At 39.8% G+C, this 15,168-nt stretch overlaps 1 protein-coding gene across 2 annotated transcripts in view; it reads right to left on the bottom strand.

The window, feature by feature from the left end:
- SLC24A3 (solute carrier family 24 member 3) overlaps nucleotides 1–15,168 on the bottom strand; it is a 531,314-nt gene that overhangs the window by 230,014 nt on the left and 286,132 nt on the right. The gene's annotated exons all lie outside the window — the stretch shown is intronic.

Genomic DNA, 15,168 nt, shown 5'->3' with positions numbered 1-15,168 from the left:
TCCTTCTCTTCCTGCCTTGGCTTAAGACTGTGGACTGTGACTATTAAAACTCCCAGCCTGCTCTGTCAGTCTGCTCCTCTTTCAGACTTGACTCATATTGGCCATGGAACTAGGATATCTACCACAGGGTTGGCCAGGCCCCTTCTTGCTCCCAAACCTCTTGCATCATGGCATCCAAGCCTGAGTATGTGAACTGGTGGCTCCAAGTGGGTTCTGACCATTTCCTACTGGAGATTTCTTCCCCCTCTTCTTCATGCTTTGCAAGTGTCCATTCATTAACTACTCACTGAGCATTTACTGTGCTTGTTGTTGGAGCTGGGCAGTGAGCACTGGGTTGTTCTCATATCTCACCAGATAGGATCATGTGCCATTCCCTGAATATACCTTGTACTTTCTTCTTTCTGTATCTTTATTTGTCTATTGATACACACAAGCATCAGCCCTCACTCCTAACTGTGCTCCCTGTCATAAAATCCAATCAACCTTCATGGCCAAGTTCTCACATCACCACTCTTTTATGAAACTTCCTGTCATCCCTCCAATAGGAAGCCATTGTTCCCTCTCTGGATGATGTGTCAGGCCAAGTGCTGCAAGAAGCAGCACATGCCACACCCTGACTTCAGCCCCACCTTCAGCAAACACCCCCAGCCAATGGAAGGAATCTTTCCTTCAGAGCTCAGTGATGTCCTTGGTCTTTCTCTAGCAAGTACTCAAAGAAACCATCACCAGTGTACAGGGAAGACGTATAAGATGACTTTGACTCCACAGTGCATTGTGAATGAAGGAGATGATAAACCAGGGAGGGAGAAATGTCAAAAGCAGTGGTGCTGAAGGGTGTGTAGATGACTATGGGACCCCAACCCTGCTGGGGACCCCAGAAGATTACAGACCACGTGCCACAGGATTGTGGCTCATTGGCCAGAGATTTGTCTGAGACCAAAGCCATTGGATACTCTCTGAAAAAGATCTTTATTTATAGAGCAGTGCTGGAATAAGAGGTATCATGTGGTCTTGGGTCTGAGTGAACTCCTAGATCAAGATCATCTAATGTACAGCAAGGAGACCGGAGATAAGAATACTGATTTTATACTTAAAATTTGCCAAGAAGGATATATCTTAAATCTTTTCAACACCCTTTCCTCTTTCTCTCTCTTTCACACACACAACAAGTATGTAGAAGTGATGGATATGTTAATTATCTTGGAATATAGTGATCATTTCATAATTTACAGTCCCCAAATTACCATGGTTTATAATTTTTCAGTTTTACAATGGTGCAAAAGCTTTACCTATCCAGTAGAAACCATACTTTGACTTTTGAATTTTGATCTTTTCCCAGACTAGTGATATACAGTACAATGGTCTCTGGCGATGTCTAACTGAGGGTTAATATCAGTATTCCCAGCATATTTAAGGTAGGCTAGTGTAAGCTATGATGCTTGGTAGATTAGGTATATAAAGCATAGTTTCAATTAAGAATATTTTCAGTGTTTGATGAGTTTTTGGAATGTAACTCCATTGTAAATTCAAGAGCATCTGTATGTCAAAAGACCATAAACACATATAATTTTCATCATCAATGTTAACTCAATAGGGCCATTTTAACAAAAAAGCAAGGCTCACCTGTGTCTAGTTAATCACATGAGCTAGTTTTGTCTGATCTTTGAGATGTTGAAAGGGGGAGGATAAGAAACAAAAGGCATGCTGTGATCACCCCAAGTTTTCCTAAGTGAAAGCTGTTCTAAATATATGCTGTACAGAATTCTCCAGGTCAATGAATAAGGAAAATGAGAAGAAGCCTGGAGGATTTCACCTTAGCAACTGCACAAAGCTACATCTGAAAATGACTACAAGGGGATGAGGGTCCACAGAAAAAGTTGAAGTTCATGTGCAAGGATCCCAGACATTTTATTGCAATGTCCAAGTCTAATCCCTTTTCTCTGCAGGTCTACTGCTCTGGCCCCTTGCCAGGTTGAGCAGAGCTGAAGAAAGCTCTCCAGCCCTCCCTGAGGAGGAAGCCCTCTAGTTCCTAAAACCTCCCTGCTCATGATGGTGTCCACAAGGGGCTCCTTTGGAGCCTTTTAGTCATCTTCCTTTCCCCCTCTTCTTCTTCTCTGTCTACTCACAGAATCTCTTACATTCTTGAGATGCCACTCAAGCTTTATCCTTTAACTTTCACTTTGAACTCCCCTTAGGTAAATGAGTTTTAGCACCAATAACCACCTGGTGGTTCCCACATCTCCTCTCCCTCTCCCAAAAGTCCAGACTGGATCATAAACTATGAGAAATGTTCTTTTATTCCCATTTTTTTCAAACTCAGTAGACTAGAAGAGGAAAAGCCCTTTCAGAGCAGCTATGTTTCACTCCTTTGGGACTGGTGCCTCCAATCCAGACTTTTCCAGTAAGGCGACTGGCTTCCATGCTTCCTGGCTTTGCCTAGAGTTTGCATCCCAATTTTTGGTCCTGAAGATGTGACACCCAATGTCCACAATTTTGCAGCTTTTTTCCTGAGGCTTTTTATATAAATTCTCAGTAATATCGGGAGCCAAGTTTAAGCCTAGGTTGGCTGGTGATGAACCTAACATGTTTGAGAAAATGACCCTGGGCAGGGAAGCCATCGGACTGATATCAAAACTAGGCAAAAATGACAGCAGTGCACATTTATTGAGCACCTGCTCCTGGAAGGCACTGAGTCTTGTACTGTGCCTCCACTATCCGTTTCCACCCCCACAGAATTATGTTATTCCCATTTTTCACATGAGGATTTCAAAAGACAAGAAGATTATGTAGCACACTTGAAGTTCCATAGCTAGAAGCCTGCAGAGAAGGGTCAGAAAATCCAGGGCAGTGACTGCCCCTAACGTAGTCATCCCATCCCCTTGCACCAACTTGTAATCACACTCTACCCAGTGACCTCTTCTTTTTCATGACTTCCTCCAAAAAGAGGATCTGAGCTGATCTAAATTCTGCTGCCACACCACCAGAGAGAAACAGATAGGCTGATTTTTCTTTGCATTTCTCAGTTGTCATTGCCACAGGATATTTTCAGCATTGGCTCATTCCAGGATTCAGATGTAACCACTCTTATTGTCTTCCCACCCTGCGAGCTGAAGGTGGATAATAGGATACCAAGTTAATTTATTGATCACAATTGCTATCACATAGATAAAAAGCCAGTTGTCTTCCCTGGGAGAGTGCCAACCCAACAAATAACATATGAGAACTGCCTAGGTGAGGTCCCTAATCATTTGGGGAATAGAGAAGGATACAGAAGTGAGGATTGAGGTATGTTTTGTCACAAATATGTGGCAGCCAGCTATTGCTCTACTTCCTGCCTAGTTGGCTTCCTACTTGAGGAGTAAAGTAGCTTTAAGCAATAACGGTCCAAAGGCAGTATATGAAGAGAGCTAAGTCAACACATGAGCATTGACTGATGCTGTGAGACAGGAGGCCGAGGGCATGAGCCTGCAGCCACAGTGTGTCCACACCATCAACAGCTCCACCCTCCCTCCTCACTGCCACCTCAGTAACCCAGGCAGTGTAGTGGTTCTACCCAGAGATCCATGTCAGGAAATAAGAAAGCTGGTTTTAAATCCAGGCATTTTGATTTGAAACCCCCTTGATACTCCACAAACAACAAGTGGATTAAATAAAAGTTGACTGAAGACATGGATTCCACTGGCTTTGCCTTTTTGTAGGAGAAGGGATCTCTATGCCCATCCAACACATGGGTAACCTTGGGACTCTTAGGCAGGACCAGGATGCACCTTGGAGGGGGCAGGACCCAAAGGACCTAATGCTGGCTCTGAAATATCTACTGAAGAGCCATCCAAGGTCCTGGCCAAGCAGGAGGGAGCTGAGACCATAGAAATGTAATCAGGACCCTCCTTTCTCTCTATTCCAGGAATTAAGCATCTTGGTAGGAACCTGATCTTATTGTGCCCTCCAGACCTTGATCTGATCCATCACTAGGTGAGTGCTACTGGCCCTGGTGAAAGACAACTTCCCCAACAGAAGTGATGGCTGGTCATGAAAAAATGTATAAAAGTTCTCTATGAGGTGATGCCAGCCACTTCCCGGGTGCAGCTCACACCAGAGTCTATTAGTGGAGCAGTTGGCACCATGTGGCTTCCTTGCAAATTTTATGTGGTTGGTCCATGGCTGAGATAAAGGTAGGGAATGTGCAGTGGAGAAAGGCAGAGAAGAGCTAAAGCAATCATCTTGAAGCAATCATTCTGCTTCAAGAATGACAAGAATTCTTATTTGATAGTTAACAACAAGGTAGAAACAATGACCAGGTTAAATATTCCCCTGGAAAGCTTCACCTGATATAGATCATACATACCCTGACTGCTTTTTCATCATATCCCCCTCTAAGCAAGTATACATAAGGATGATGATGAAATTGTAACAATAGGTTCAAAGTACTTGTGTGCAACTTGCAAAGAATATGGTCCTCTCTCATCCCAGTTTGACTTTTGTGCCCTCAATCAGGAATCTGCAGATGTACAGCTCAATTCTATCACTTCCCACAAGTAGGGCCTTTGGTGACATGTCACTGCATCTCTCTGGGCCTCAAATTATCCACTGACCATCTGCTCTCTAGGCCTCAAATTATCCACTGACCATCCTCCTCACTGCTCCAAGTACTACTACATGGGATGATGTAGTATACACAACAAGCACCTAAAAAGTGTGGGATGAAGAACTCTGAAGATAGCAGCTCCTGAGGTGTAGGGATGGAGTAAGCCAGTTTTGTCCAGCTGGCTCCATGTTTCAGGAAAAAGTTGATAGCATCAGCTGAGATTGCTTTTAAGAGACCAGGCAAATTCTGGGGTACAGATGACACACTTTGGTACCTTGCACATGCACATGGAAAATGATGTATTTTAATCAGCTGCAGCTATCTGAAAGGCATATATGAAGACAGGGTGGCACACTGGATTGGAAGGCTCTGCCAGTGCTTCTTGAACTTGGTTCCTTTGTCTACAAAACAGGAGGTTAAACAGCATGGGGCCTCCAGTGCCTCCTGCAGAGCTAATGGCTGGTGTTGATGTCACCCTGCTTAAGTGTGTTTCCTCATCTCTGAGAGCTGGAATAAGAGTGTTCACTGACATTTCCATTGGGTTGTATTTTGCATAAGCACCTGCAGTGGGGAATAAGAGCCCTGTCCAGATGACCCCCAATACTATGCAGAGCCCCATTTCCAACTGTAGATGGGTGTGTCAATGTCATTCTTGTGGAGTTTTTATGAAGTTTGTAGACAAGGTATATGAAATACCTACCATTCATGTTTCCTGGAGTTACCTGTCATTATTCCTAATTATAACAATAACAAAATCCTGATCTGGCACATTCCTCTCTGGTCTTGGTGTTGAAATCCACCTATTGCCAATTTTTGTATGGCTTGCATTGGTATCTTTTTCCACAGGATGGTGTTTAGTCCATAGGAGTTGTGTGAATATATGTGCTTCCTATTGGAACCACACAGCCTATGTGGCATGCTGGGAACGGTTATGTATGCAGGGAAAATGGAGCAGCCTTGTTCAGCTGAGATTTCCCCCAAATACCTTCAAAGTCTGCAAAGTCTCTTTCTGTTCCTCTTTTTCTCCTCCCCAATTTTCCTTCCAGTATATCCTGCCAAACCTGGGGGCCAGCAACAGCATCAGTGCTGTTCCCATGGAAACCACAAAGCCCTGAATGGAGTGAATCCCCCTTTCCAAGGCAACAGCAATCAGTGTCCCTGCTTCCCTTCTGTCTCCTGGCTGTGTTCATGAGGCCTGAGTTTGAAAAGTCTAAACAGAGGTTTGCAGAGAGATGAAAAGTGTTCATGTCATGTTAGACATATTAATCACATATTGATCAAGGAGCAGCCCAGGGTAGGGATGAACACATCCGAAAGAGACTAGATCCTTTAACATGTCTAAGCAGAAGGGATCCAGGATGCTGTAGCCATCAGAACATCAGGCCCTCATCTCAGCATCTTTCTTAGGAAAAAATACCTAATGCAACTTGATGGACTGATCTTCTAAGATTGCTCCCAAAAGTGGGGGTCTTAATGTTGTCCGACTCCTCCCTGCAGCAATGGGTTACTTCACCCTATTGTTTGAGACACTTTCATTTGTCAGTGCTCCTCCCACCCCACACCTCCTCACCCCTGTAAAACCTGCTGCTCCTACTTTCCCTGGCTGGAATATTCTGAATTCTGCCAGGTATCTTATTTACCTGGTCTCCCACAGAGCCTTCTCTGACTCTATTTGTGCCCCTATTGTACTGTGCAAGCACCCATAAAATGATTTCACAATCACATTGCTTACCCATATGTATTTTAGATCCAGGGACACTATGAGCTCCTGAGGACAGGAACACTGTCATTTCTTTCTCTATTGCCAGCATCTACCAGGCAGGGATCCATGAAAGTGACATAAATGTCAAGCGAATACAAATGTAAATGAACACAGAGGGCCTTTTTTTTAAGAGGTGGTTTTTGTATAAACACAAGACAAAATTAGCTGATAAATGATGCTGGGAGGCTCATTTCAGTAAAACTTCCTATAACTTGATCCCAACTCCAGTGTCCATTAGCATTGCTCACAAATATCCCATTTATTTTTGTTCCAGAGACTTGGAAGAAATACTTTCTACAACTCATCAAAGGTTAGGTGGGACCATGAAGCTAATTTTGTTAGTGAAATGTGACCAAAATGAAAAGGATCACATCTGGCTTTGAAAGCTAGTGTCTATATCACCATCTTGTATTTTATTGTCTCAATATTCTTGAAACATAAATCAGGAGGAATCTCCTATCAGCCTGGGACCTTGAGTGACATAGCAGAATCCTCACTCCCTTGATACATTTTATACATGCAGCATGAATAAAATGCATCATTTTATTCTTTGCAGCCACTGAGATTTGGGGGCTATTTGTTATACAGCATATCCTAGCCTGTACTGTGTAATGGTATAATGTGGTCCTTGGCATCCCTACAGTCTTTGGCACATTAGAACTTGCCTTGTACCAAATTTTGGTTGTTTCTGCCTCTCTACTAGACAGAAGGAGGGGGATTAAGGTTATAGGATGTTTATTCTTTCCTGTCTTCCCAGTGCCTAGCAAAATGTGCATTTCAGAAATTAACTTTTCATCACTGAGATCCCTTTAGGAATATTAGCCATAAAAAAAACTTGTGTAAAAGTATATATAGGTTGAGCAATCCTTATTCAAAATGTTTAGATCAGAAAAGTTTCAGATTTTTGGATTATTTTTGGACTTTGGCAAGTTTGCCTCCACATAATGAGATATTTTAGGATTGGGATCCAAGTCTAAACACAAAGTTAATTTATGTTTCATGTGTACCTTAGACACATAGCCTGAATGTAATTTCATCCAGCATTTGAAATAATTTTGTGCATAAAGCAAAGTTACATAGTATGGAGATTTCTACTTGTGGTGTCATGACAGAATTTAGAAAGTTTCAGGTTTAGGAACATTTCTGATTTTGGATTAGGGATGTAATGCACAATTTAATTGGTTAGTTTCTGGAACTGTTTTAGAGATATCCCTGCGTATTCTTACACTCAGAGAGGTTAAGCAAGCCTTTGAAATGCAAGAAAGAGAGAATTAGGCAAAGGGAGGATGCTGGGGTTCCAGGGAACTGCTGCTCTGCTCTGAGATATTTTTGTTTTTGTTTTTCATGTGTGGTTACAGGGATTGAACCCAGGGGGTGTTCAGCTATATCTCTATACTTTTTTATTTTGAAACAGGGTCTCACTAAGTTGCCTAGACTGTTCTCCAATTTATAATCCTCCTGCCTCAGCCTCCTGAGTCACTGGGATTGCAGGCATGTGCTACTATACCTGACTGAGATCATCTTTTGCATTTGTATCTGGTTCTAAGGATCATGTCTTAATTATTTTTAAAAAATATAAATAAATCAATACAGTGCCAAAATTATACATATTTAATCAGTCCTTACCATTGCTGGTTACCACACTCAACCTAGTATGGAAAGACAAAGAATGCATAGTCCTTGTCATTGAGGAATTAACAGTTGGAGGAAAGTTAAATTGGGGGCAACTCTGTAAAATCATTCCAGTAATTTCAGTACCCTGAATTTAAGGGCAGAACTAACTTTTATCAAGCATGCAACTATATATTTCTCACTTCTTCATTGCTTCAACTTGATAAAAAAGTACTACCCCCAATTTACAAATAAGTAATCTGAGACCCAAAGAAGTTAAATAACTAACCCAAGTCCACAAAGATGTTAATGGAGGAGATCAAGGTGGGATTTGACTTTTTAGTATATTTATTTCACTATACAAAAAGGTCAAACTGACCATTTTTCTTTGACTTTTAGCATAAGTTCTTCCCTTAAAAAAACAGACAAGTTTCAAATTCAATTGGACTGATGAATGAGTGGAAGCAAGATCATGAAAAGTATCTCTGTGAAGGAGGATCACCCACAGGTACTGGTAGAGAAGAGCCACAACACAGAGTTTTTAAAAAATCAATCAAAAACCTACTGCCAATCCAATTTGTTAAGGAAAGGTGGATCAATCAGTGCTCATGATGTGACATTTGTTTACTACTGGCCACCAGATTTTTGAAGAGCATAAAGACCTGGATTTGAATTCTTTCTTCACTACTCTGTGGCATTGGAAAAATACCTTAACTTTTTTGAGTCCTAGTTTCAGAATATGAAAAATGGGAGAATAAAACAATACCAGATTTTATGGTGATTATGAGATTTAATTTTGAAGAAGCTTATGAAATATGCAGAACCTAGAATTGGGTAAGAAATTATCAAATGTTAGCTCTTTCTGACTTTAATAAATATTGGAGAGGGAGAAATATGGACAAGGTGTGTTTCCTGTCTTTCCCACAGTGCTGAGGCCCCACCACTTTCATATTAGGCATTCACCAGCACTTACATTTTTTTTTTTTGCCTAATGTTTATTTTTTTCCATACCTAAGAAAGAATGCATTGCCCAGATATTGCAGTCTGGATATGCTGAAGAGTTAACACCCCTCTTTCCCCCAGAAGAAGGCTTCAATCAAAGTCTGATGGAAGGTGGTTGTACAAATACCCCAGCTCCCTCACTACTTGGATGAGATCACTCCGACATGTGTTCTACACTGTTCCCCACAGAATGAAGTTGTTCACCGTGATAACTGGCTTTATAACGTGCTCTGATTGGCTGCCTTCCCTTCCCTGTTTCATGATCTCACTTCTTAATGCCTCTACCTAGGATCATCTCCCAAACTACTTATACTTGAGTCTGCCTCAGGATCTACTTCTTGAAAACCCATATTGAAACAAAGGGAACTAGGAATTTTTGCATTTCTACACCTTTCCATTTTAACAAAAGTTAATTTTTCAGCAAAGGATTCATTCATATCCTGGTGAATTTCCCCCCAAACATAGCATAATCTCATTGGGCAATTTTCCATGAATTTACTTCCATGCATTCATATAGAAGAGATTCATCTTGAAATCTAGATAGCATTATGGAATCACCTCACTCCTGAATGAAGAATTTGGGAAGCCACCTTTGCTGTTTTTTCATGGTGCTGAAGTTGATCCAACACCCATGAGAAGATCCTTGTTTTCTACAATAATGTTCTTTCTTTTGCTCATGTCTCCATTGGCAGGAGATTTTAAACAATCATTCCACGAGCTTTTCTCCTGGAAGGGAACAAGCATTCTTTGGAACTAAAGAAACTTGATCATTAGTTACATAGACGTTTGGCCTGGCAGAGCACTGACATGTAATTTGATGAACTAGAAACATATTTTTATCAATAATTAAAAAAATAAAAAAACCTCACAGATCAGTGCTGCTAATCTCTCTGAGCCACAGCTACTGTAGAAAATCCTGTGATCTCACGAGTAAGATACCATTTGCAGGTTACAAACATGGCAGCAGACAGGAAGACTATTTTCAGCCTACAACTTGGATGTGTTGCTTGTGGAATTATCAAGGCTGTGTCAGTAATGAATCCTCATTAAAGAAAATAAAATATCTATGGTAAATATTCCTACGGTTTTCAGAACTTTACGCCCATTTTGGGCCTCCTTTGTCCCTCAAACTGTCCTTTGGTGGCAGTGTCAGAGAGAATGTTTGAATGGGTGACTTTAGGGTCGGATCAGGGTGTTGCATCTTTCATGTTCTTATGTCTGCTTATTGATTCAGGGAAATCCAGAGCAACAAGCTGAGGTACATAGGAATGCACTTATTCTTTAAGAGGACATAAAATGGTTAAAAAGCCTGCCCATTCCCTCATTACCCTTGGAAAGGATGAGACTGCACAAATAATGTTTCTTTGAAAAAAAAAAATGTGCTTAAATTAGTTCTTTTTGAATGCAGTCATTCCCTAGAGGAATCTATGTTCAACATTTTTATTTCTTTAAGGCGTTTATTTTATAAAAGATGAGGGGACCAAGCTAAATGGCTGTATGTTTCAAAATCAGTGATTTTTTAAAAAATGTTAAATCACCAAATCTCAAAATTAAAACTAACCTTTAGTATTCTATTGCTCTATAGATGGGAGGGTAATAATAGAAAGATCTTTCCCTCTACCTCTTTTTAAAACCTGTTAATCTTTCCCCATTTTATTCTTTGATTGTCAATTTGGGGGATGGGAAATAGGTCTTATCTCCTGTGTTCATTAAGCAACTGGTAATGACAGTTGACTCTATATTACAAGAGCATCTTGATCTATTAACAATGTTTTCTATGGTTTATAAGATTAGGAATGGAGATGTATGTTCCTTATTTCTCTACACTGAAGCTTTGCTGACAAAGTCTACAATGCAAGAATGGCACTCCTTTGTCCTACTACTAGTGATCTCCACCATCATTTTCTTTCAATTCTATTTCAGATAGAATATAATCCACTTAAAAGGAGAAGAAAATATTAAAAGTATTCCAATACAATCTCTAAATATACCAAATACATTAAAGCAGATATATTAGATTACTGTGATAAAATATTAGGTTGGGATCTAGTCTATAAGAATAAAATTACATATCTAAGAAAAGTCATAGCTAGTTGTAAGAAGACAAAAATTGGTTAATTTAGATGGCAAAATACAAGCTGTGCTATTCCTCAACTTTTAACTTGGCCACACCTAAACCCTTCCTTGAGGGAAAAATACAGATATTACCTGCAATAAATCCTTTGTCTTTTTATGTTACCATGTATTGGACATCTTTCAATCATTTGCCTATAGTTTTAGATCAAAGCACCAAAGAATCTACCAATTACACCTGTAATTCTTTGAAGGGTTGAAAATGAACTCAAGACTTTTTTATTATATAACTAATTTCCAAATATCATGAATCCATCTTTTAGAAAAAAAATCTGTCACTGCATATAAATAGATATTAAGAGAGAGTCATAATTATTTCAAACAAGAAAGTAATTCCCTTATTTATTTTTCCCATTGATGATGATGACATTTATTATAGCTTTGAATGAAACAGATAAGGTGCCTTTTGCTATGACAATGTACTCTGGTCTCCAACTAGGCTTTTAGGGTATAGAAAAAGAGTAGCATCTGATAATAAGGGAGATATCTTAGGAAGGTCACTCTGCTATTTTATAGTTATTAGAGAAGAGTGGTCACAGTTTGTAGTAGGCAAGAACCCAGTCAGAGGATTTAGAATCTACCTGATGTGAGTCCAGTAATTTTTGATTATGTAGTTTACCTCATGAATGATGCTTTGAGGAGACTCTGGATTCTGTTGTCTTCCTATGAAGAGTGCTGAATTTTGTTCTAAAAAGAAATTGAATTACTGCAGGGTTGGCTTTTGTGGTGGCTTCAGACTTTACTCTGATAAACGTTTTTGATTGTGCCTTTAGTTTTGGGAAGTTGTCTTTGTAGAATTTTAATGAAAAAGGCTAAACTATTAAATCAGGCCCACTTAACTTTGGGAACTTGAACTCATAACTTTTTTGTCACCTCAGTCATTCAGTCTTTCAACTGTTGTTTTCCATGAGCTGCTTGGAGTCTTCCCCAAGGGTGCCCAGTCCAGAGGTCAGTCAGTATTTGAGGGGAGTTTATAAGTATATTTCAAGGCTTTTTCTCTGTTTCCCTTTCCTTTCTGATATTTCCTCCAATCTTTAATTAATTCAGGAGCTTCAAACTCTAATCTCTGATGCCTTAACTCAGTAAGACTGCTGCTTTTTGTTGAGCTTGATCCTCCACACTCTGCGCACACTGTGGAGTTTCCCAAGGGGAAAAGCCAAAGATGTCCCTCTCCCTCAGTGTGATTTCCTTCTTTCAGTTCATATTTCCTCTGGTCTTTGCTCATCTTATTCATTTTCCAGAATTTTTAAAATTTTGTCCTGAGTTACAATTGTTCCTGTGGGAATGTTGTTATGGCTTAGATATGTAACATCTCCCCAAAGATTCATGTGTTGAAGATTTTGTCCCCAATATTCAGAAGGGGGATTTGGGGACATGGTTGGATCATGAGGTCTCTGATCTCACCAACTAGTCAACTGATGGGTTCATTATTGAGTAGACTATTGTGAGGTTGTAGATACATAAAAGTTGGGACCTAGTTGAAATAGTTGAAGGGAATAGGCCTTTGGGGGCATGCTTTCGGGGACTATATCTTGTCCCTTTGGTCTTTTTCTTTCTCTGTTTCCTGGCTGTCATGAGGTGAGCAGCTTTGCTCTATCATACCCTCCTTGCCATGATGTTTTGCTTCATCACGAGCCCATAGCAAGAGAGTCAGCTGACCATGGATTGAAACCATGAGCCAAAAGAAATATTTTCTACTTCAAGTAGAATTTCTCAGGTATTTTTTTCATTGCAATAAAAATAGGACTAGCACACATGTTAACCCACTATAATTTACTTCGCCAGAACTGGAAGCCCAAAGTCAGATTATATTCTTCATTGTAACATGCTGTACATAAATTCACAGTACTAAATTCACATAGAGATTCCCAAAACTTGCTATCAGCCACATCAAGTCCTCCATAGAACTAATGCAGCCTGGCCAAAACTATATGGCTCAGTGGTAAATAAGGACCTAGGGAAAATACATTTTTGCTGGGATAGGTTGGCAAGATATGATGAAGGCCTCAGAGGTGAACTAATTTCATACTAACTTGTATGAATGAACTAAGGATTAGAGAGAAGGAGCTTTCTGCACAGCAGGGAGTTACAAGAAGAGATCCTACAGCATTTCAAAGCCCTCAGCTATAAATATTTCAAGGTCAAGTCATTCCAAACAAGCATCTGTGGCAGTTCTGATGTCTCTGACAGGTGATACCCCAAGGCTCAGAGGCCAGAATGCACACTCAAAGGCAAAATGACATTGGAAACCAGTTACAGTCAAGGCAGTGAAATTGTGTTCTTCTTTCTTTTGGAATCTGGAGGATCTCTTACGTGTTTCCCGAATGTGTCAGAGTTTTGATGTCTCACGTAAAGTTGGCAAATTGAAATTCACAGCAATAGAAAGTAGGTGTTTAATATATGATTTTCAAGTCCAGACAGATTTGTGAAGCTTTACAAGAAGGAAATAAAGAAAGGCAGTGAACAACATTTTTGACCAAGTCTGGCCGTTACATAAAGCATATAAAAGTATTAATGCTTAATTTTTTAAAAGCATAAAAGGAAACTTCTGCCTCATTCTTGAGTTAGTTGAGACCAAGATTAAAAAAAAAAAATACCACAATTTGTGTTCAAGGAAAGAGAAAAAAAAAAAAACTAACATGGAGTAGGAGGAGAAAAATTTCACATTATTCCTAAATCAGAGAATACCTCTCCCCTGGCAAGGAAATGACCTGTGGTCCCCCTAAGAACTCAGGAATTTGGGTTGTCAGCTATCTTTGTGTCCTATGTAATCACAGTTCATTGTAGAGTTGGCTGTAGTTTAAAACAGACTAAAAGAAATCCTTAAGATTACCAACATAATTATTTTGAGACAAAATAATGCAGAGGCAGTAACAGCAACAAAATCCCTGTGATGTAATACCTTGATCATGACCTCACCGAGGCCAAATACAGATGTGTATATTGAACCAGGACAGATCTCAGGCCCACTTGAGCAAAAGGCCCATCAAAGAAATAAATCTCTCCCGAGCCCTCCCATCCAAGAATGTCCTTAAATAAGTTGGATTAGAGCTCATCACCTGGCCAGCTCTTTCATTTGAGTTCAGATAGTGGGTGGAGTGAAATGACATAGCAGACTTTTAAAGAGAGGAAAAAATTTCATATCATTACTTCCTTTTAATCTTTTCTCATAACCATTAAATTTCAGAGCATTTCATGTAGATCTATGAAAAAGTCTATTTAAATAATTATTTTTTAAAATAATCCTTTTAATGTTTAAGCTACTTTTTAATACAAATGACATTATAGTTGATGAGAGAGCCTAATGTTTAAATTTTCTTGTATAGCTCAAATAAATCTGATCAGACCACCAAACCTAGCTGCATAAAAATCGCTGATCTCCTAGGTAACGCTCAACTGAGGACAGAGAGGCAAAAGGGCTGCCTTTATCTGATGGGTGGAAGCAGAAATTCCCGTGGATATGTATCCATGACCAAGGAAGCAGGGTCCAGCCTCCAGGATCCATAGATCGGAGGGCTGGTGAGAGCAGCGTTGTCTGTCTTGGAGCCTGTGGCACAGGAACAAATCAAGTCGCTCATTCTCTGCAATTTCAGGGAAAGGTCTCTTTACAAGGATATAGGGTTCCTTTGAGAAAGATTCAAAGATCTGGCTCCTTTATGATCACAATCACATCCTGTAATCAGCTTTTCAGGGACACAGATGCGTACACATTTCCCCATCAATTTAATTCAAGAGTTCAGGATATAGTTGCTACATCTGCCATGTCCTTCTAAATCTGGAAGAGGATAATAAGGGAGTACAGAACACAGTCTTGTCCTCTTGGAGTTTACAGAGTAGTTAGGGAAGCCAGATTCAAGCATACATGCATATATGCACACATGAACATAAATTAAAGTCTATGTCCCAAATCATTCATGCATATATATACACACATGTATATGTGCACATGTATGTACATACATGAGCTGCACACATGAAATTGTGTGTGTTTATACAGGTGTTGCATGTATGCATATCTGTGTGTATGTTCAATGAACTGAATGCTTTTCACCATGATATGTTGAAATTCCAATCT

This window comes from Spermophilus citellus (assembly GCF_964194105.1).
Source record: "Spermophilus citellus genome assembly, chromosome: 4".
Lineage (NCBI taxonomy): Eukaryota > Metazoa > Chordata > Mammalia > Rodentia > Sciuridae > Spermophilus > Spermophilus citellus.
This window is presented reverse-complemented; position numbering and strand designations above follow the sequence as displayed.